General features: G+C 37.8%; 1 protein-coding gene across 2 annotated transcripts in view; it reads left to right on the top strand.

Moving 5' to 3' along the window:
* The first annotated feature begins 1,048 nt into the window (after positions 1 to 1,048).
* Positions 1,049 to 21,329, top strand: part of LOC137277801 (C-myc promoter-binding protein-like) — a 76,201-nt gene continuing 55,920 nt past the window's right edge. For both annotated transcript variants that reach the window (XM_067809737.1, XM_067809736.1), the window contains exon 1: positions 1,049 to 1,218. The gene's annotated coding sequence lies outside the window, so the exon portion shown is untranslated. The remainder of the gene's footprint in view (positions 1,219 to 21,329) is intronic.

The following is a 21,329-nucleotide window of genomic DNA, read 5'->3' as shown; positions in this document are numbered from 1 at the left end:
CTAAGGGTATCATGTAGTCAGGCTCGCTGACTTGGCTGAGACGTTTCATCGTAATCCAATTACATAGATCGATGCTCATGCTGTTGATCACTGGATTGCATGATCCAGACTCGATTATTAACAGACCGTTGCAAACATTGCTAAGTGCAGAGTTAAAACAACAAACCCAACCAAGTGTACAATTACAGCATGCACTTAGCCCCGTGTTCCATTCACACATGGTCGTAATCATCTGAAACAGGTATCTAAGAATAAATACCACTTTAAATCGAGCTATGTATAGAGCGGCAGAAACCTGGGTGCCAAACTCAACCCTCTTGGCATTCAGCATACCATTCAGCTGATCTAGAACGGGGACTGATAACTACGGTTACTAAATTGACTACTGGCATGATTGACTAAGGCGTGATAAATTATTGTCGTGCCTGGAAAAATGGATGATGGTAAATTGCACTTTTTCACGTTTTTCTGTATTCTCAATGTTACTGGGATGGCGTCGCCATTACAAAACCTTGGGCATATATCAGATGAGATACTGAAATGGAAATGTTTCGATGTTTCGATGTGTGTTTTTCAGTGAAAGCAAAAGTAATATACGGCTTATACAGTAAGGATAAGCGAATGAAGCTACGTAAAATATTCATTTTAGATGCGTTTTAGCGATTTGCTCTCTGTTTTCCTGTCAGCATATTTACGTACAAGTCACACAGACGGAGTTAATTTTTTCTCAGTACGCGCTAATATTCAGAATGAAGTCATGTTGGACACGCGTACATGCTTCTCTTTAGCAACATGATGCATGCGGATCCTTCGAAACATGTTCATAAACATTTGTTCCTAAAACATATCACCAAAACCCAAAGTAGTTCTTGGAGTGTCTGTCGTTTCTCATTTTACAAAGTTTTGAGTAGCATTTTGTTAGAAGGGTAGCGAGAAATGTGCATTATAAATATGACATGTTTAATCTGATACTAAATCGCCATCATTTTCTAAAACATATGATATGCCATTTGAATTGAATCAGCGTATGAATACAATAACAAAGGTCATCGGGTAATATTTCAAAATGGTGGACAGGAAGATACTACTTGGCCTGGCTTCAAGATGATTGGAGACTGTGTTTACGGAATTGCGTGGTGTTTGTTGTGTCTGTGAATTACGAATTATATTCTGGAAGGCTAAGGACAGTTCACCGACATTATTTGTGGCATATAAATGGTAAGTTCGCTATTGTGCTCGTGCACATTATTTGTACCACGTTCACAAACATCGATCCAGCCCCCATACTGTAAATATACTCGGCAGTTTTAGACCACATAACTATTTTTGAATCGCACGTATGTGTTTGTGGCTGGTGACTGATAAGACATTCAGTCTGTTCATCGAACGCCCATTGTGATATCCGAATAACAGCAGATACGCTCTTTAGGTGCGTCATTTGAATTGTGAAAAAAAATTTCTCACATGTACGACTCGGCAATCCATTGAGCAGGTGCGTGTTTTGTAAACACTGTTGATCCAACGACTTTACTTAATCCTGTATCAGAGATTATGGCTGATTGATCAACAGGTATCCTAGAGGTGGATTTGGATCACGACTAGTGGCGTGTTTTGGGCATGTTTAGTATCTGACTATTTGGAAATATTCCAAGCTAGACTGAGAGTGCATGCAACCTCGGGTCATTGATCTTGGTTGTTGCTTCCCACACCTTGTCTCATAGATCTACTACCTGTAATGCTTTCTTTTGTAACCGATTGCAGATATCATGACACTGACCTGTGAAACCACACTCATCACATAAGATCACACATACACAACTCTATCAGCATTAAATTTGACAAATGATATATAGCTATATCTATCTAGCAATGAGCATGGTAAGTGGCAAAGTCACCAAGCATATATGTTTACAGATGGTCTGTGCTGTCCTGAAACACTTCATGTTTTGATATGAGTAAGTGCCAGTTTCTTTCATGCTGAAAAAGTTTGGTAATTGCACATTTTCCAGAAAACATTGTTTGGGTCAAGTACTATGTAAATTGCTCTCTCACCATGTTAAGTGTTAGTGTTTAATAATTTAGATCTGTGAAGATCCAGGGTAGAATAGATCTTCAGCAACCCATGCTTGCCAGAAAATGACATGTCATCGGTTCCCAATTGCGCAGATTTATGCTCATGCTGTTGATCACCGGACTGTCTGGTTCAGACTTAATTATACACACATGCCGACGTGTATAACTTGACTCGCTCACTCATTGTTTCCTGGTGTTCAACATCAAGTATCCAGACCATGAGATTTTGCTGCAGTTGTGATGCCTGATACATTCAGCAAATGCATATGTGTTTTTATGAATGCATACATGCACAGAACTATGAAACAGATTCAGGTTTTTATATTTATGAATTTAGTCACAGTAAACAGTAACTAATCAATGATAAGTGTAGAGATCTCTATCTTGGATTTGATACTATGGTCATGATGGTAGCATGGTGGGGAATTCTCCACCCACACATATCAGATTGTGTTTTTAGTGTACTTTGAGGTACAAGCATATTTAACATGTCTAATAACTGAATAAAGGTGAAGAACAGTAATATTTTGCTTATAAATTCTGATATACTCTTATATTATAATAATGAATGCTAAATATGGTGTCTGTGAAGTCAAAGAGCATCTTTTGAGACCCTTTTGAGTTATATTTACTATGTTTGCCAGCATCCACTTAGCAGACTTTCCAAGCTAATTTTGACTATGCTATCATCAGATTCATAACATTTAATTTTTGGTGCCAAAGTATTTGCAAAGTATGATCTACCTGTGCAGTCACTGTGTCACATCATGCGTGTCACTTGAAGCCAATGCATAAGATTATGTATTGCAATACAGACCTGTATTGCAGTATGTTGCAATACATTTTATTTGCCAATACACAGCCCTACTGGATAAACATATACAATAAACACATGTTGGGGAATCTGATATAGGAACAGGACAAGGAATATGAGGATGTCATGTTGTCTCCAGCCATCACTGTATATTAATAACAGTGTTCGAAGAATGTTATTGCAGAAACCAGCATTTTTACACCAAAAGTAATAAAAATATTCAAAAAACTTTTTGCATGTTTGATTTGGACACATAGATTCTGGTCTACGTAATTATGGAAAGTATCTTAAAACAGCAGCATAAAGCAAAACAATACATTTTGAAATGATTCAGGATTGTAATGAAAATTTCATGCGCAAAAAAGATTGGACGACATATTTACAATTTTATTTCTGCATGCACTTGTAGGAAACCTACAGCGAACATTGTAGTAAGTGAAGTACTACTTCAGGGTGTTTGTTTACATGTTAGTATTGTAACATCACAATAAAAAATGTTTTAGCTAAGTGCTAGTTACATATGGCAGTGATGTCTTATCTACCTATTTCAGTTCACTGTAACATTTCGAGTACTGAAAGCTACTCTACAGTATTAAATTAAATGATTTTAATGTAATTTTCACAACCAACCAGACATCTGAAACAACTATATGTGTATTTTTATGAATAGGAAGTAACACCTTTCCAGCATTGCTCAGACAAAGCAGTATTTAGAGGGAAAAGGCTGGACATTACCTACACATTGCCTATTCCCAAAATGTAACCAAATCACAATTTATGAATTAATGTCTTTAAATTTAGCACCTACTTAATTTTTTTGCTCACAGCATGCTCAGATGGTTGTTTCAATATGTTTTGACATTTTCTAGAAGGTAAGGGACATGTCCACCAATTTAAACCTGCATATATTTTTATATTATAGATTTGGACACTTTCGAGGACATTTGCTAATTTTCATCCTCTTAAAGATATTTTTCAAAGAGTACCAATTCTAAGAATGACTAGAAGTTACTAAGACATTGCCTGCATAGAAAATGGAGGTTGGTGGTTCAGTTACCCTTCACTCACACACTCACTCACTCACCCACCCACCCATCACTCACTCACTCACTCACTCACTCACTCACTCACTCACTCACTCACTCACTCACTCACTCACTCACTCACTCACTCACTCACTCACCTCAGAGCATTGTTTTCATGGGTGTGTAAGAATTTCCATTATTCAAAGGAAAAGGCAAGTCCTGGCAGGTTTTACTTTTATCCTTTCTACTTCATTTTCACATAATTAGGGAGTACATGGCAAGGATGTTTAGATATTGATCTGAACTACAGGAACTCGACAATAACTTCTTGCAATAACAAAGAAAGTCATAGCTATATATATATATTTTTCAAACACCAGACCTGTTGAAAGATAATTTTTTCCAGATACGCTGGAGGAACTAATGTGCCGGGTTGTGATAAGACTCTTGGATACTAGGCACCTCCATTAACCTCCCTGCTACTGTGCTGTTATCATAACAACTTATTACATACATTCATGTTGAACAGATTACATCTTTCACACTAAAAGGAAATTCTGTACTCTGTACATTGTTCTGAACAATTATTTATTGTTACAGGACCTATATTCATGTGATATCTTAAGTTGGGCCTACTGTTAACACCATTAGAAGACAAGGCATCTTAAAAAAGGTGCTTTGATAATTTCATGCTCACATGGAAAATCAGTAATGACTTTTGCAGTATCTTGGCTGTGTCATACCATAACACACTAACAAATAGGTTAGGTAACTTTGTGGTGGTTGTGTAGCCAGTTAGGCAGCGGGCATGTGGTAGATGTTTACAGGAACAGTTGCCATGGTGACAGGTGTGTTTACTCATAAACACTTGTTTGCAGGAAAATATTTGTGTGCCAAATCACAGCCTAGAGTTGGTGTATGAGGTAAATGCATGTACTTGTCCAAAGGTTATTTACCCGAACAGAGGTTAATTCCCTGATGTTCGCTTTTTGATCAAGTTAATGAAACCTTGCATGATGCAAATTATTGCTGCCAGTTAGTATATAGTACACTTATGGAAACCGCTGGATACATCATCCATATTTCCATAATGAAATATTTTGAGGAATTATGGAAATTGAGAACCTTGTTTGCCAAAATTCATGTTTTGTGCTCTTGGTGATAAAGCCTATGCTGCATGTTTGGGTTTTTAAGTCTAGTACTAGGCCTATATTTGGCATGTTTCACGTGTATTTTGATGTGTTGTGTGCTGTTGTTGCCATTGGACACAATGACATTTCTTTCCTAACAACATGTGTCTGCATTGTGCATCTTACAACATTGATTATTGGAAATTAATAAATATTGACTTCAATATCCCCTCCAAGTTGCTGAGAAGACAGTTTTGAGATGATTCTAATTGAATGATCCACTTGAGAACAGTTCTCTTGTGAAGGTGATTTAAGTGAGCTGTCTGGTCAAGTCTGCACACTCATCAAACAAGAAAAGTGAGATTCTGTACATTAATGATTACCCTTGGCCAAGATGTGGTTAAGTGGATCTGTCTGGAGCTGAGGATTGTTAGATTGATTCCGTCAAACACAGGAATGTAGGAAGGGATACAGACGATGTGTACACTGACCTTGTCAGGTAAATAATTCTTGCTTGTCACTTGATGATGCCCCGCAGGTGAGGGCAACATGGGTTGTGTCACTGGTCAGGTATGTTTGTGTTACACACAGGGAACACTCATTGGCCATTCGTGGGTTCAGGTAATACAGCTGTATTGGGTGATACCATCTGACTGTTGGTGCAGGTTAAGAGAGGTATTCCATACCACTGTCAAAGGGATTAGTACAGATTGTGACTCCTAGCTCTGACAGGATCAAGGGTGTCTTGTTTCATGATTCATTTCACACAATATGGATGAAAAACAAATAAGAGACTGTCTTACAAGTTACACTCAGTAAACTGAAACATTATATGTTATGGATTTGGATTCTCTTGGCAGAATGCATGATTCTGATTTGGTGACAATTCGTGTTACAAAAGATGAAAAAGGCTTTTGAATGTTTATGTTCATATGTAGTGTGATTAAGGTCACAAAGTGTGAGGAATATGTTACTATTTGACAGTAATACGTTTTCCAAAATTTTTTGTGAAAAAAACTTTTGAGAGATGCTGCAGTCCCTCTCCAAGCTGCAAGTACATGTATTAAATGATGCATCATTAGCTGATAATCACTCGCATCCCTTAAAAAGGACAAAATTATGGCAGCTTTATCTAAATGGTTTCAGAATGTATCACAGCACATGCATGATCCTTATGGAATGATTCTGCCTCAGGCCAGAACAAGTTTATTTATTGTTTTACAGAGTTTTGTCCTCAGAAAGCCTAAAGGCAGGAGGAAAAAAATCAGCAGTTGAAGTAATATACCTTTTAGATATTCAGAGTATTTTACTTTTGGAAATTTTTTAAGTGTAAATTTTCTTGTAAGTTTATATTTTTGACCAATAAAAACATTATGATTTTTTTTTTTTTTTGAATGGAGAAATTTTTTTTTTTCAGATTCTTGAAACACTATGACAGGCAGATCAATAAAACAAGGTATACAATTAGTCTGGCCTTATCATACATGAAATGTTTTTGGACTGACTCTGATCTTATCTGCAGTGGGGATACTGTTCACTTTCAGGGTAGTCTGGAGTGGTGGTAATTGGTTTGAATTGCAGTTTCTTGTATTAGAAATATTTGCAGACAGGTAACTTCTCACCTCCAAACTACTTCCAGATTAAGATCTTTTGATTTTAGAAAACACTAGACTGCTCCTCTATGGGTCTAAAAATATATATTTGTGGCAAGTGTTGACAGAAACGCTATTGTATGTTCAATTATGTTTCGTTTGATGGATGAGCATGATGAGTCAAGAAGTTGATGACTTGATTTCACTTTAACATATTTTATTCATTGAAGCAAAGGATTGGGCACAAGTTATCCAACTTAATGAAGCCCCTCCCCTAGTAACAGTCACTCAAATCGCCCCTACTTGTGCAATGAGAACAACTAGGACAGAAAGTAGGATATTTCATGGCAGTTTATAAACTAAAAAAACTGAAGAGAAATGTTTTCAGGAAACACTTTCTTCATTGTTTTGGTTTCATGTCATGATCACGTTAGCATGGTCAGCACAAACATGGAATGTAGTCAACTTCTCATGCTTCAGTGTTTTTACTATGGACATGCACTTGTCACCGAACTGGGAGTGTTGTGGCAGGCTTAAGACTGCATTCAGCTGGTTGCTGGATGGAGCAAACAATTATACATGCTTATCATGCTTACCAGTGCTCTGTGATAAATGTCATTTAACCTGCACTGAATAAAGGTGAATATGAAGCGCAGTATCAAGGTGAGTGAGTGAGTGAGTTTAGTTTTATGCTGCTTTTAGCACTAATCCAGTAACATCAGGGGACACGAGAAATTCACCAGCTTCACAAATTGTACTCACATGGGGAACTGAACACAGGTCTTTGTTGTGATTAGCAAACAGTGTTATTACTCGGCTGTCCAACTCCAAGAAGAAGCCTGTGTTTTAGTCCCTGTTGTGTAGACTTGCGTTCAGTTGTTTGGCATGGTTGGCCCAAACATCTGTGATGTTGTCCACTGCGCAGAGTTGGAAATGCCCAAAGCCTATAATCATTTCAAGTCTTGTTGAGTCCAGATTATGTTAGTGTGTCAGCCAGGGACCCTCTGTTTAGGGGTGAATGTCCAAGACTTTGTGACTTTATGCTCTCCGTTCACATTAAGCTGACAGGCCAAGATGTAATTGAAATAGCAGAGTCTTAGTGTCATAAAACACCTAATTATAGTGATATATAATTAATAGCAAAAAAATCGATTTCCATTGCAGACATAAACCTCCAGTTCTTGGACCTATTCAGACATGCACTTCCTATAGAGTACTGGAGTCTTACCTTAAGTTTCCTATAGAGTGCTAGGGACCTACCCAAACTTCTTCTAGAGTGTTTAGGGACAGTCTCTCACCTGAAGTTCATGTAGAGTGCTTGGGACCTACCTGAACTTCTTTTAGCATTTTGAGGTACCGAGGCTTACCTGAAGTTCCTGTAGAGTGCTAGGGACCTACCTGAACTTCCTTTAGCATGTTGAGGGACCAAGGCATACCTGAAGTTCCTGTAGAGTGCTAGGGACCTACCTGAACTTCTTATAGAGTGTTGGAGACTGAGTCTTACCTGAAGCTTCTACAGAATGGTGGGGACCTACCTTCTGAAAGGGAGTGCTGTGGACTTAGTCTGATGTGCACTTCCTATAGTCTAGAGCAGTTCATTATCATGAGTAATAAGCATTTTCCTGATGACCTATGATAACTCTGACAAGGCCACTTTTGCCAGATGAGGTTTCAAAACACAAGTGAGTGGTGTGCAGTAAGAGACAGATAGAGGCTGTTTCCTTTTCTGTTTAGTTATGTACAGTAGATGCTGAGTGATATTCCCTTTGCAGCACTTTCTAACTCATATATTCAATATGCATGAGACTATTATCATGATAATCTTCCAACAGGTGTTGTGTAACCCACATATTCACTGGGAATATTATGTATGGTAATGATATTATCTGGCGGGGATTGACCTAGTTGACTCACACCATAATGATTCACTCAACATATCAATGATTTCCAGACAGCCAGGATCAATATATCATGCGTTTATTCTTTGGAGGTAATGACAAAGCTATATACTATTGTTCTATGTTGATAATTGGCGACTCAGGAAAAATAGAAACTTTGAAGTCACTCTAAAACTCCTACAGTTCAGTGTCCGAGTGAGTGAGTTACTTTGGTATAATGCCGCTTTTAGCAATATTCCAGCAATGTCACGGCGGTCGTGTTACAGTCCTCACTACCTTCATTACAGTTAATACCAAAAGTTTCAGTTGCATGCTGAAGGTGTTGATCTTGTGCACAATGTTTCTAGAGTAAACCTGGCTAATATTTGTCACAGTGCTTATATCGCCAAGTGAGTGAGTTTTAGTTTTGCACTGCTTTTGGCAATATTCCAGCGATATCTTGGTGGGAGACACCAGAAATGGGCTTCACACATTGTACTGTGGGTAATGGAACCCAGCTGTTATGAGTGCAGAGCAAATGCTTTAACTGTTAACCACTAGGCTACCTCACCACCCCGTTCAGTGTCTGAACATTATGATGACACATCACCCAACTATGAATGAATACCCAGTGAAGGACTTCTTATTCATGAAACATAATCTTGATGTCCTATCTTTTGAGGTAGCAGTAGATATTCTCCTGAATGAAATACTCAAAGGATCGCTGTAAAGAATGTCACACGCCAGTATAGCTGCAATGCCTCATTGCTTGTGTGTACATGATGTAGATTTACATGATACATATGATGGGATCGGGTCAGTGACTAAGGTATGTTGACGGGTGTTACTCTTCTGCACTCATGACAATATAGGAGCCGACAGGGATTGCTTCTCTCTCCACTCCTAATTGTTATTGTGGGAGTGAGGTCACATGTGGGACTGTGACCTGGCTCAGACATTCCTCACCACCAACTTCATGACAACCATTAGGTAAAAGTGGGGCAAGAGTGCTCATAGACCGGCCCAGAACCTTACACTCAGGTGCCGTATGGCCTTGTGGATGTGTGGAATTTGAGGGGGAGGCTCGAATTGGCTCGTTCATATTGTCCATGACATTGAGCGTTCCACTGATTGCCAGTGTGCTTTGTAGTAGAACCTCTACTGTGTACACAAAGTCTTGGAGTTTACCTGGGTTGTCAAACTGAGGACATAGTCAGGTGAGCTATGATAATGGAGTGTAAATAGTCTTTCAGTGGCAGTGTGTCTACAAGCTTCATGTTTTCATATTAGAACGGATGGGATGTTTAATCAATACACAAGTACCTGTACCATAGGTTGATAGAATTATCCAAAATGTGGTCTCGTGGAAACAAATAAGGAAACACATGAAAGTATAAGTGTTCCTTTATTTTTCCCAGTTTTTCTTCAGAAGGTATGTATTGCACTGTGGGTGAAACTCTGGAAGTAAATAAACACTGGTACTTTTCAAGTGCCTAACTCGTTTCCATGAGTATAGTATTATTACATATCAACTAATATATAGTGTTCCCAAAATTTTTACATTTGTGTAAATAGTTTAAAATTTGCTGATGCAGTGTTATGCAGTTTTTGAACTACTTTCAGTTTGAAAAGTTTTTGTTTTTGTGTTTTTCAAGGAAAACCATTACTGAGTACAGATATATTGTCAACGTTAAATGATGTAGGAGATCATGGTACAATACAATAGAAATCTTAAAAATTTGTTTGGCGGCTAACCTACATATTGGTAGCCCAGTGGTTAAAATGTTTGCTTGTGTGATAAAGGCCCTGGTTCAGTTCCTCATATGGTTACAAGATGTGGAGCTCAGTCAGGATGTTCCCTGCTATGATATTTGGTAATAACCATAGATGAGAATTTGCCACAAATTTGCAGAACTTGTCGGATTCGATTGTGCTGGGATCATTTTTGTGAAATGTCTGCCTTGGATCTGCCATGGGGATCTGCTTCCCCAAGATCTCCAGCACTTTTTCCCCTTTTTCACTTATACCTATGTCCTACCCTGCATAATGCTAAGATTTTCATAGCTGAAACACCTGTCTTCCAAGAGAACAACTTTTTATTTAAGTCTTTTAAACATGCTGAACTAGTGGATAAACTTGTAATAACTTAAATAAGAATTCTTTCAGTGAGCAATGCTTAACACAGATGTCTGTGTCTGAGTCCAGTGACATATATGATATGAATTATGCTTAATATAGTCAGACTTGAACTAGAAACTCTGACTTCGAGAGAGACACCCACTTTGCATTGTTCATGTAGATGTCCACATCACAGAAAGTCATCCGTTTCAGATGTCATGCTAAGATATGTTATGTGGTACGGTGACTTAGCCTACCACGTGATATAAACCAGTTATAACCCTCGACCGTGATACAGTAGGCCTAACCCTATCTTAGAATCATCTTGCTACAATCAATATCTGTCGCAAGTAAACAAATATGGGCGAATCAGCCTGATTATCCGTGCATAAGGTGTAGTTTGATTACACATCTGTGCCACAAGTTATTAGTCATCACTCTGTATCTACACAGCACAACCCCCAGTATGTGAAATTTGCACTGGCCCTGTGGTCCCTGGCCAGTAAAATTTCATGACCACTAAATGATAAGTTTGCAGTGGTTCTGATGTCCAGTGAATTTTGTGTTGATAGTTAAATAAATTTACAAATGTTATTTTGGAACAGTGAAGAACAGACTGAACCACTGATTTTTGCCCACTCACTGGTTATTTGGTCAAGTGGGAAATTCTGAAAGGTTTCTTTGCATCCTGTATCATAGACTTAAAGACATAAATATAATTCAAGGCTGTGTTTGTTAACTGTGCTTGCCATTATTGTGTGTCTATCAGCTTGTGTACACATCTCCATCCTTGGAGAAAATTATGAAAGAAAATCTGTTTTATGTTAACAGTTAACTGATGCAGACAGTGTGAAAGATACATTGGTATTATAACTGGAAATATATAGCAAAATATATGTGAAACCTTTTATAGTTTTGTGAAAAATAAATATAGCTTATGATCATGATGATTAATTGTGTTCACACTGCCTGCATTGAGAATAATAGTTCATGATATATGTGTGTGGTAGTGTGCTTAACATGTGACACCTGGAGTGTCCCTGTTGATCATGTTTGGAGTATGTTGGTACATACTGCCACATTATTGAATATTATGGTTTTTCTGTTGTATTGTTTTGTGGACTGTATTGCACTGCATGCATGGATAATTGTAGGCTATGTCTTATGAATGTAATATTACTTAAAATAAAAGGTGCATATTGGTTTAAATGAAGGGAGCATTCTGGGTCATCATGCACTGAGCATAATTATTTGTAATGGATGGATAATTGGCCCCCGCCACAACGTGGAACAGGGGAGAAAGTTTTCAGCGTCTGTCCGTACTTCCCAATTCTTGTTGACGCAATATCCCATGAACTGTTGTACCTGTTGTCTTCAAATTTGGTGGCTGCCTACATTGGGGGATCGCACAGACACCAGTCAATTTGGGTGACTTTGACATTATTTTCAAGGCCGCCACAACTCTTTGCCCACTTTTGCTGTTGTTAAAATGATATCTCATGAACTTTTGTCTTAAGATTTGGTGACAGCCTACATTGAGGGTTACGCAGGCATCAGGGGATTTTTGTGACATTGACCTTAACTTCAAGGTCACCACTGGACTTCGACCACTTTTCAAAGTCTTTTTAATGGGATATCTCATGAACAATTCCACCCAGTGTCTTTAAATTTGAAGGCGGCCTACATTAGACCCAGGGCTTATGCAGACACCAGTTGATTTGGGTGACCTTGACCTTATCTTCAAGGTCATCATGGCACTTTTCAAACACATGTAAACGCTGTATCTAATAGAACATTGCAGCCAGCATCTTCAGTAATGTATGTATGTGACCCAAAAATAACAGGTAGTCAGTATAAGTATTTCATTCTCCTTTAGCGGCGGGGGACATGAGCACATTAGTGGCAAGCACGTGTTATAGGTTATATTGCAATTAATATTTTTCATGTTGATGCATGGAATATGTTTATTATAAAGCATGGAGTAATATATAATGATATCTACATGGTTAAGGCCATGGTGACTGTACACTCCCAGGCTGTCGTGTGAAGCTGTTTTACCTGCCTGTTCCCTGATAACAACACTGACATATGAGAGGGATGAGTCATACCTGGTAAACAGACTTGTTCATGCAGAATGCATAGATGATCCAAGATGGTGGATGAACATCAAAGTTAAAAACAGTTATTGTTAACCATTTGTTTAGACAAGTGTAAACTGTAGGAAGATGCAGATTTAAGTTATTGAAATGGTTGATGTGTTTTCTGATATTCATTATCATGTCACAAAGAAAAGTTAGGCAAAAATGCACTCGTAAATGTTGTATACAGTTTTCGAAACTTTGTACGTCAGCAGTAATTTCCCTTGAATAACAAGACACTCAACATAGAAATAATGGGCATCTGACCACTCACCAGGAGCAAGTTTCAAGGTTTAATGTCTGCTATATTGTGTTTTGTGCAATATTTCTCCTTTAATGTTTTGTTGCTTGCATGGTATTATCTTTTAAATTGGTTGCTTTCCCAAAACTGAATTAATACCATTATATATACAATGAAAATAAGGTTATGTTGGACATAAAGTGCAACATTTACATATCCTTTCTGTAGAGTCTAGGTCCCTTTGGGCATTGTCACAGCTAGCCTAGTGGTTAAAGTGTTCGCTATGGAAGACCTGAGTTCGATTCCCCACATGAGTACAATGTGTGAAGCCCATTTCTGGTGTCCCCTGCTGTGATATTGATGGAATATTGCCAAAAGCAGTGTAAAACTAAAACTCATCCACTTGGTGATATGAGCACTGTGACATTTGCTAACTAGGTTTACTCTAAAAACATTCTGAACAAGATCATCACAGTGTTTATGACAGGTGTCCAAACGTATTCTCAATGTCCAGTGTTAGAAAGCCTTCCATTTTATTTAGAAGGAGTTATTAGCAAAGGTGTATCCAGTATTTCACATGTAGTTAATGTGGTTAATGAGATATTTGTCATCACAACTCATTGGGGTGTAATATACATTGCAGAAAGTGAAAAACAATCCATCGTATGGTACCTCTTGGATATGAATGATATAAAATGTGTTTGGTATAGTACGAGTGATTTCATGTCGTAATCACCATTCAAAGACTTGGATTTCTCGATTTATGTTTAGATGAGGGTGTCTTTAAAGCACCCCCATTTTAATCTTTTTAACATTTTGTCAAGACATTCAAGTTGGCACTGTTTACAATATATTGAGAGCTGACACTTGTGTGAACATTCAGTATTTCGTTTGAACCCTTGGCATCAGTCTAAAATTCTATAAATGTAATACACAAGATTACTTCATGCACTAGGCATCCTGTGCATGCTCAGTGAGAGAATGGAGGGCCTGAGGTGTGTTGGAGTTATCATCATCATTCAGTTTCCGTATTGATCTATGCTGATTGATTTCTGTGGTTTATCATGAGAGAACTCCCACTGCACCCATTTCATTGATTAGTGTCCCATGTATTTTTGTAGTGTTTATGTTCACAGGGAACATCAATCATATGGTGAGTCTGTTATTGCAATAGATGGCTGTTTGAGGAAATACCTGGAAATCACACAAACAATTTTGCCATGATGTAATTCCGCTGATGTATGAAGAGTAATTTCTCTGCTGTAAAGAGGTTGCATTAATGGCTATAGAGATCGTTTTGAAGCTAACAGGAAACTAGGCACTGTCATCTGATTGGATAATGTGTGTTTTACCAGGAAGCATGAATGTATCAATCATGATGAAGGTTCAAGGAGGTAGGACATTATTGCATTGTTTGTCATTAACAAATTGTTCAAGAATTAACCTTCATTTTGTGTAAGATCATTGGAGGGATCTTCATGGAATGCGAGCCATGTTCTGTGGATGTCTTGCCGTAAAGGTTCATACTCTAATACTCACACAGTCAAAGTTGATTGTTTCAGAATAGACCTTCAGCAACCCATGCTTGCCACAAAAGGTGACTATGCTTGTCATAAAGACACAAGTATTAGTATTGGGTGGTCAGACTTACTGACTTGGTTGACACATATCATCGGTTCCCAATTGCTCATACTGTGGATCACTGGATTGTTTGGTCCAGATGCTATTATTTACAGACCACCAACATATAGCTGGAATGTTGCTGAGTGTGGCATAAAACTGAACCACTCACTTTAAGAATTTATGGCAGTGGCATAGCTCAGTACCTAAGGGTTAGCTCATCACCCTAAAGACCCGGTTCTGTTCCCCACTTGGGTACAATGTCTGAAGCCCATTTCTGGTATCCCCTGCGGTAACATGGCTAAAAACAGCCAAAAAAACCCCGGATTCACTCATCACTCGCTCAATTAGAATTTAACACTATATGGCACTCATATAATTTACAACATGAAATCCTGTTTGTATTGACATGCATCCGCACTAAAAGGTGTCCAAATAGCAATCATCATGAAAAGAAACATGAGAAATTTCAGAAGTTGTAAATAATTCAAAGTGTTAGTCTTGTTGAACGACAGAGCATTGCTTCTTGATTATTTAGATGTGTCAGATGTTATTGATAACAAAAGTAACTTCACATTGATTGCTGTAGATCATTGCCATCAGTCTAGACATGGATCATATCAATATACCCAGTCAGGATGAGCATTTGTTGACAAGCATATAGGTATTTAAGCTGTTTTTACTTATATGCGTCCTTTGCATATTCCTCATTATCACTCGCTCGTTGAAGATACTGCAGTGTAGTATTTTCACTTCAATATTACACTAGTGTAATACCGCTTGACCTATGACGTCAAAATGGTTCAAAGTTGTGACGTCACAATGCTAATGTTGATGTCACAATTTTACTAGACCTTGCTTGACTTGAAAGCTGAGAGTCCTCACACTGTAGGCAATTTCGCAGCAGTTTCTGTCAATTTATGTTGGCAAGTAATAAACAGAATACTAAACTCGCTTCCGTGAAATACCATTTTCATTAAACTCGTTAAAGGTTGAGTATCAAACTCGCTTTCGCTTGTTTGATACCAAATCATTAACTCGTTTAATGAAAATAGTATTACACGGAAAGTCGTTTAGTATCCTCTATATATCAAATGGTGTATTATATGTGTAATCATGTATGGAGGATGGAATGAATATTGACCAATCACATTGTCATGCAACTTACTCATGTTAAGTCACATCCTTTCCTTGCTATAGTTATATAAGTGTTGTGTCAACTCCTAGATGCTATTCATGATTGTTAGTCATCTCATCTATGTACTCTGATCCAGTGCAGGAAGTGGGTGTCTCAAGTTCTGTGTATTCCTTTAGGATAAGTGTCTGTCCCATTATACTATGAAACTTTGAAAGGCCTGACTGCTACCTTTTTCACACAGCATGAATGGGAGCTGGAGTTAAAATGAAACATGCAGCTTCAGGGACGACAAGTTCTTTTTTATTGCACAGAGTGATGCTTCAATATAGATTCTTGCATCATTTAATCCACTTTTAGGTAGACAACGCTTTGAATCTTCATTGAAACATTGCTTTATGCAATAAACAAAAAATTGTCATCCATAAAGTTGTGTGTTTCATTTTGACTCACCAACCTCTAGAATGCCAATCTAACAATTACTTAAGAAGTAGTTGTGTAATTGTACTGAGCTGCTGCTGAATTTATCACGGTCTGTTAGTAAATGTTTAACTTATGGGATACCAGTTATGCAGGTGGTGACTTCACTTTTCATCAGCTCCAGTCCTGAACCACATTAGATAACTAGCGGTGTGAGACCCAGCAACCCTATGTTGTTCCAGTCTGGTCCAGCCAGACAAATAATAACACCAAGGTACGAATAAATATGCCAGATGACCTATTTCTACAAATAGCTGTTTACACATTTCACCACTAGTTCAAATGCATATGGGTGGTAGGAATTGCTATGAGGTGAAGCTGACATTCTTGGTGGGGCTGCCATTGCTGAAAGCCATTGAATGAGTGTGTGGAACAAAACATTGTGCAACGCGGTGATGATACAACACTTCCATTGCTGAACATTGAACCCAATTAGGGTCATAATACATGCCTATTCCTTGTGTACTCTTGTTAAAGTTCAGCTTGACATGCAGTGGCTCGAGGGAGATGAATCATAGCTGGCTAATCAGCTCAGGTAGCTGTTACAATGATACAGGATGATACTTCTCATGTTGTGGATTGTGTGTCATGTGACACACTTGCAGGTGGAGACCAGTTTCTTGAATGTTCCTTCTTTGCTTCCATTGCTCCTACACCATGTGAAATAAATGGTTTAAAACAAATTTTGTGGAAATCTATATTTAACGAAAATATATTTTATGTATATTTAACAAAAATAATTTTGATGGAAGCCTAGGCAAGTCCAGATTAAGCCGTCTAGTTCCCAAATTCAACATTTGAAAAAAGCTGAGGATGAAAGGTTCTCTTAAAAATTAATTAGTTTTTTTCTTCTTTCATGGAAATGTTTTCAAAGAGAAGAGTTGTTCAAATTGCAAAAATGTTCATTCAGAATGCAAAAACATATGGAATGGGTGCAGAACAAATATGTTTTCATTCTTCAACTTCTTCACTAGAAATACAAAGTTCACCTAAGGAATATTTAATTATTTCCATTCTACGTCTCCAAAGGCAGCTCTGCAAGTGACAGCTTTAAACATCCAGCGGAACCTTCCACCAACCTGTTCAGCAGTATGATCATGGAAATAGAGTTTGATGCTGCAAGTGTTTTTCTGTGTAGGTTCAACCTTGGAGTGATTATTAATGATTTCTCACATAGTGACTCATTTTCATCATTATGTATAAAATCTTTCAGCTGTCACACAGTGTAAATATGTATATGTACAGGACCCCTGTGGGTGTAAATGTGATAATGTGTTACCTTTGAAGATGTGGGAATAATTTTTAGTTTTACATAGAAATGCCATCAGCACTTAGATGCTTTGTCAGTCTTAACATTTTGCTGCTGTTACCAACGTTCAAGCAGGATTGTGCCAGGTGACACCTGGACCAGGCAGGCAGGCAACCATGCATCTAGTAATCAAACATAACCATGTCTGCTGTGTCATGAATAAACGTTTTAACCACAAAGTTTATCATTGAATTTGATTACCTTGGTGATGAAAATGAAGGGGTATGTGTATGATTGATGGAAAGTTACTGTAATCAGTAACATTACTGGTAATGGTGGAATGATAGAGATAGTGGATTGTTCACATATATATGATATGCACAATATTCAATGCATAGGTAGAAACGGGTAAATTAACATGACTTGCAGACCTAGACTAGGGATTAGTTTTTGAATGTGTATAATTTTGATCCATTTAATTTGAAAAGGAGATGTGTGATTCAGTTCCTGAAGAAATATGAATTTGCTTCATAAGGAAGGCTTGTCAATTCGGAAGAGTAATGTGGTTCGCAGTGAGACCGACTATTGGGGACCGTATACTTCTTGCTATAGTAGTTTCAGGGATGGAAAATAGAGCAAGTCTGGACCAGTTTTGTTAATCTCTTAATGTTAAATGCATTTTTAAGGCTAGAGTTTCAGCCATTTGAGTAGATGTTCTGGCTTCATGTCCAGCCTTGTGGCTCTGAGACAGCAGGAAGTCGTTATTGGACCATAGTGCTTATAGGAATTATGTGCCTTGAAGCCTGTTACTTAATGGGAGTTGTACCAGTAGTTCACATCATCATCAGTTTTGTCAGTCTTCTTTGAATATTTTTTCTGACATTTTCGTCTTCAGGAAACATTGTTTTTGTTCCGATAGTTTATTTTTGTGGTGTCATGTACCAAAGTTACAGCACAGAATCCATGGTTTGCCTTCCCATGATACACTTGATGACTGACAGCCTTTAACCAATTCCACACAAGGGATGTAATTACCATGCCTTTGTTCATGTTGCTGATACTTTCTTCCTTCAAGTCTTTGATCTGCCCATGTGATTGCTTCTGCTCTGCCCATGCAGTCAGTGGTGAATTGCCAGGAGACTTCAGCACTGATATAAGACCACATTTGCCCAATGCAGCATGTGTTCAGAGCAGAATTAGAATTCCCTTGAACCTGTTTGTTGTATCAGAATTCAGAATGCATTCTGTGACTCTGCATTTATTTCATTTTGATGGCTAAAAAAAATCATGACAACTTTCCTTTTCACTGCATTTAGAGTGGGATTATCTGAGAATGGAAACATTCTAGACTCCAGATGTAAATGTAAGGAAAATCTGCCTGTCTTCCTGTCTACGCTGAACACTGAACAGAAATTCCTAGACGTGGTATAGTAAAAGTAATAAGAGGAATTAAATAGTTATGACACCATTGCATCCCTAACAATCTGGCCTAGAACTGATTTTCAGAAACCAATGCTTGTCCTAAGAGGTGACTAACAGGATCATGTGGTCAGACTCTCAGACATCAGTGCTCATGCTGTTGATCACTGGATTATTTACGGACTGTCGCCATGCATGTACCTGGAATATTGCTGTGTGTGGCATAAAAACTGAACTCACTCACTCACTTTGACAGTGACACTATTGTCATGAATTTGTAAGAAGAATTCTGAATTCTCTGACCGTACTGACTAAAGAGAGGACCACTTTAGGTTTTCATAGTGAGTGATTTTGGTTTTTATGCTGCTTTGAATCATACTTCTTTGACATCATCACATGCCAGCTTAATGTGGTATAAATGCCCTGAGAGATGCAGGTCTTTAGCCATCAAGGACAGTTTGGATGCTGGCAAGAGTAATGGCTTGATCAGGGCAATCAAGATTTAAACCCACGATTATAGGGTTCTTGTATGCCAAAGGGACATGAGTTTGCACAGCAGTGCAATGACTTGGTCATCTGTGGCCTGTAGGTTTTGTAAGTCATGAGAAGCAAAGACATTGGTCCTTGGCCTTGCCCATTGGACAGTTCATGGTCACCACATGTTTCAGGTTTTGACTGTGTGTGACCTGTCTGAGTCTTTGTAATATGTATACAGTGCCATGAATTGTTGCTCTTCTTATCAAACATTAGATGGCCCAGCCCTGGCTCGATGGTTGCTGATTTTTTAAATTTAGGTCAGACCAATTTTATTTCTGGTTTTACAGATTTTTGTCCTCATAAAACCTAACAGCAGGAGGGAAAATATTCCTTTTAAATACTACAGGTATCTTATTTTGGGTAATTTATGGAAGTGTATTTGATGCAAAAACAGAAATCTCTTGTAAGTTTACATTTGTGGCCTTTAAAAGATAAGGATTTTATTTTTTGAGCAGGAAAAAGTATTTTTTATTCATTTTCTTACTCTTAGAAAATAGACTGGCAGATCTTTTAAATGGGAAGCATGACTGGTCCTGCCTGTCTTTGTAAATACTACTCACTGAATCAAACCATAAGTTGTTTGTCCTTGAATATTCTTTAAGCAATGGGCTTGTTTCAGTCAGCAAATTGTCCATGGCAGCCATCTTTCTGCGAAATTTTTATCTTTAGCACATATATCAACAGTGTTTTATCCCCTACTTGCCTGCATTCACCTGAGACTGACACTTGCTGTTCTCATACTTCAACTCTAATAGTCTATATCATATGACAGTGATAACAGAACAAGCATAGGGATATTGGAAAAGCAAAATAAGGGTAAAATGTTTTGATGAACAAGATTTTGGTTTCTTGCCAGGACAAGACATTTGTGGATGTTTCTCATTGGTCTTGTCTGCCATGTGTGAAATGAAGCTGTACTTCTTGCACTTTGGAATGATATGAGATAGTGAAGGGTGTATATTCATGACATTTCAAGTAAATTTCTTGTCTACATCAGGTGTACATCTTTTTTTGTGAGGCTTTTTCTCAGAACTGCATGCAGCATTCACGAATAGCATCAGATTCTCTGACAAATCCTGTTTATAAAACTTACGTTTCATATTATAAGATGTTAATAATTTCAGTGCCAATTATAAACAGTGTTAAATATCTGAAAGTTGTGTTTTAATTTTATTCTATGGGTCCTGTGAATTTTCAGTGGGCCAGACAGACATCTGAAACTTACAGGACCTAGGATTCTGTTACTTTGAAACACTAATACCGAACACTCAGTGCTAGTCTGTCGTACAAACCCTGAAGTATATATATCCAGTATACCTCATGCAAGACAGTAATATTTGGCACTTCTTTATTAATGCAAAGGTTTCTGGAAATGAAAAATGTCATTATCATAATCATACTTTATTACTACATTGCAAGAACTGTTTATTTATTTTCTGAAAAATATGTTAATTTCGTAAACAAGACGTTTGTCTGGGCTCAGAATGTGGAACAAAATACATATCAGTGCCAATCATTCTACTACATTTGTTGATTATAGAACAGAAGTGTTTTGGGAGGGTCGGAAAAAGTATCATTTTTCTGTTGATATATTGTGTTGTATTTGTGATCTTATTTTGGTAAAGAAAACTAATATGGCATAATCATGGGTGTGGCGTTCGTGAAACAAACTGGACAGGGATTGTTGAAAATCATGAAATTGTGAGTTATTATTTAATGCATTCATGCATATGAGAAGCTGAATAGATTGTTTGACCATTTTTCAGTTATGTTTGTTGTGGGCGTTGGTGAAAATGTTTTTGACAAGCTTTTAGTGAAAATGTGACATCCTTGACTACTGTGAATTAGAAATACTGTTGACATTCCAATACATTACGCTAC

The sequence above is a fragment of the Haliotis asinina genome, chromosome 3, assembly GCF_037392515.1.
Source record: "Haliotis asinina isolate JCU_RB_2024 chromosome 3, JCU_Hal_asi_v2, whole genome shotgun sequence".
Lineage (NCBI taxonomy): Eukaryota > Metazoa > Mollusca > Gastropoda > Lepetellida > Haliotidae > Haliotis > Haliotis asinina.
The sequence above is the reverse complement of the archived record's forward strand: the minus strand, read 5'-3'. Positions and strand labels throughout refer to the sequence as shown.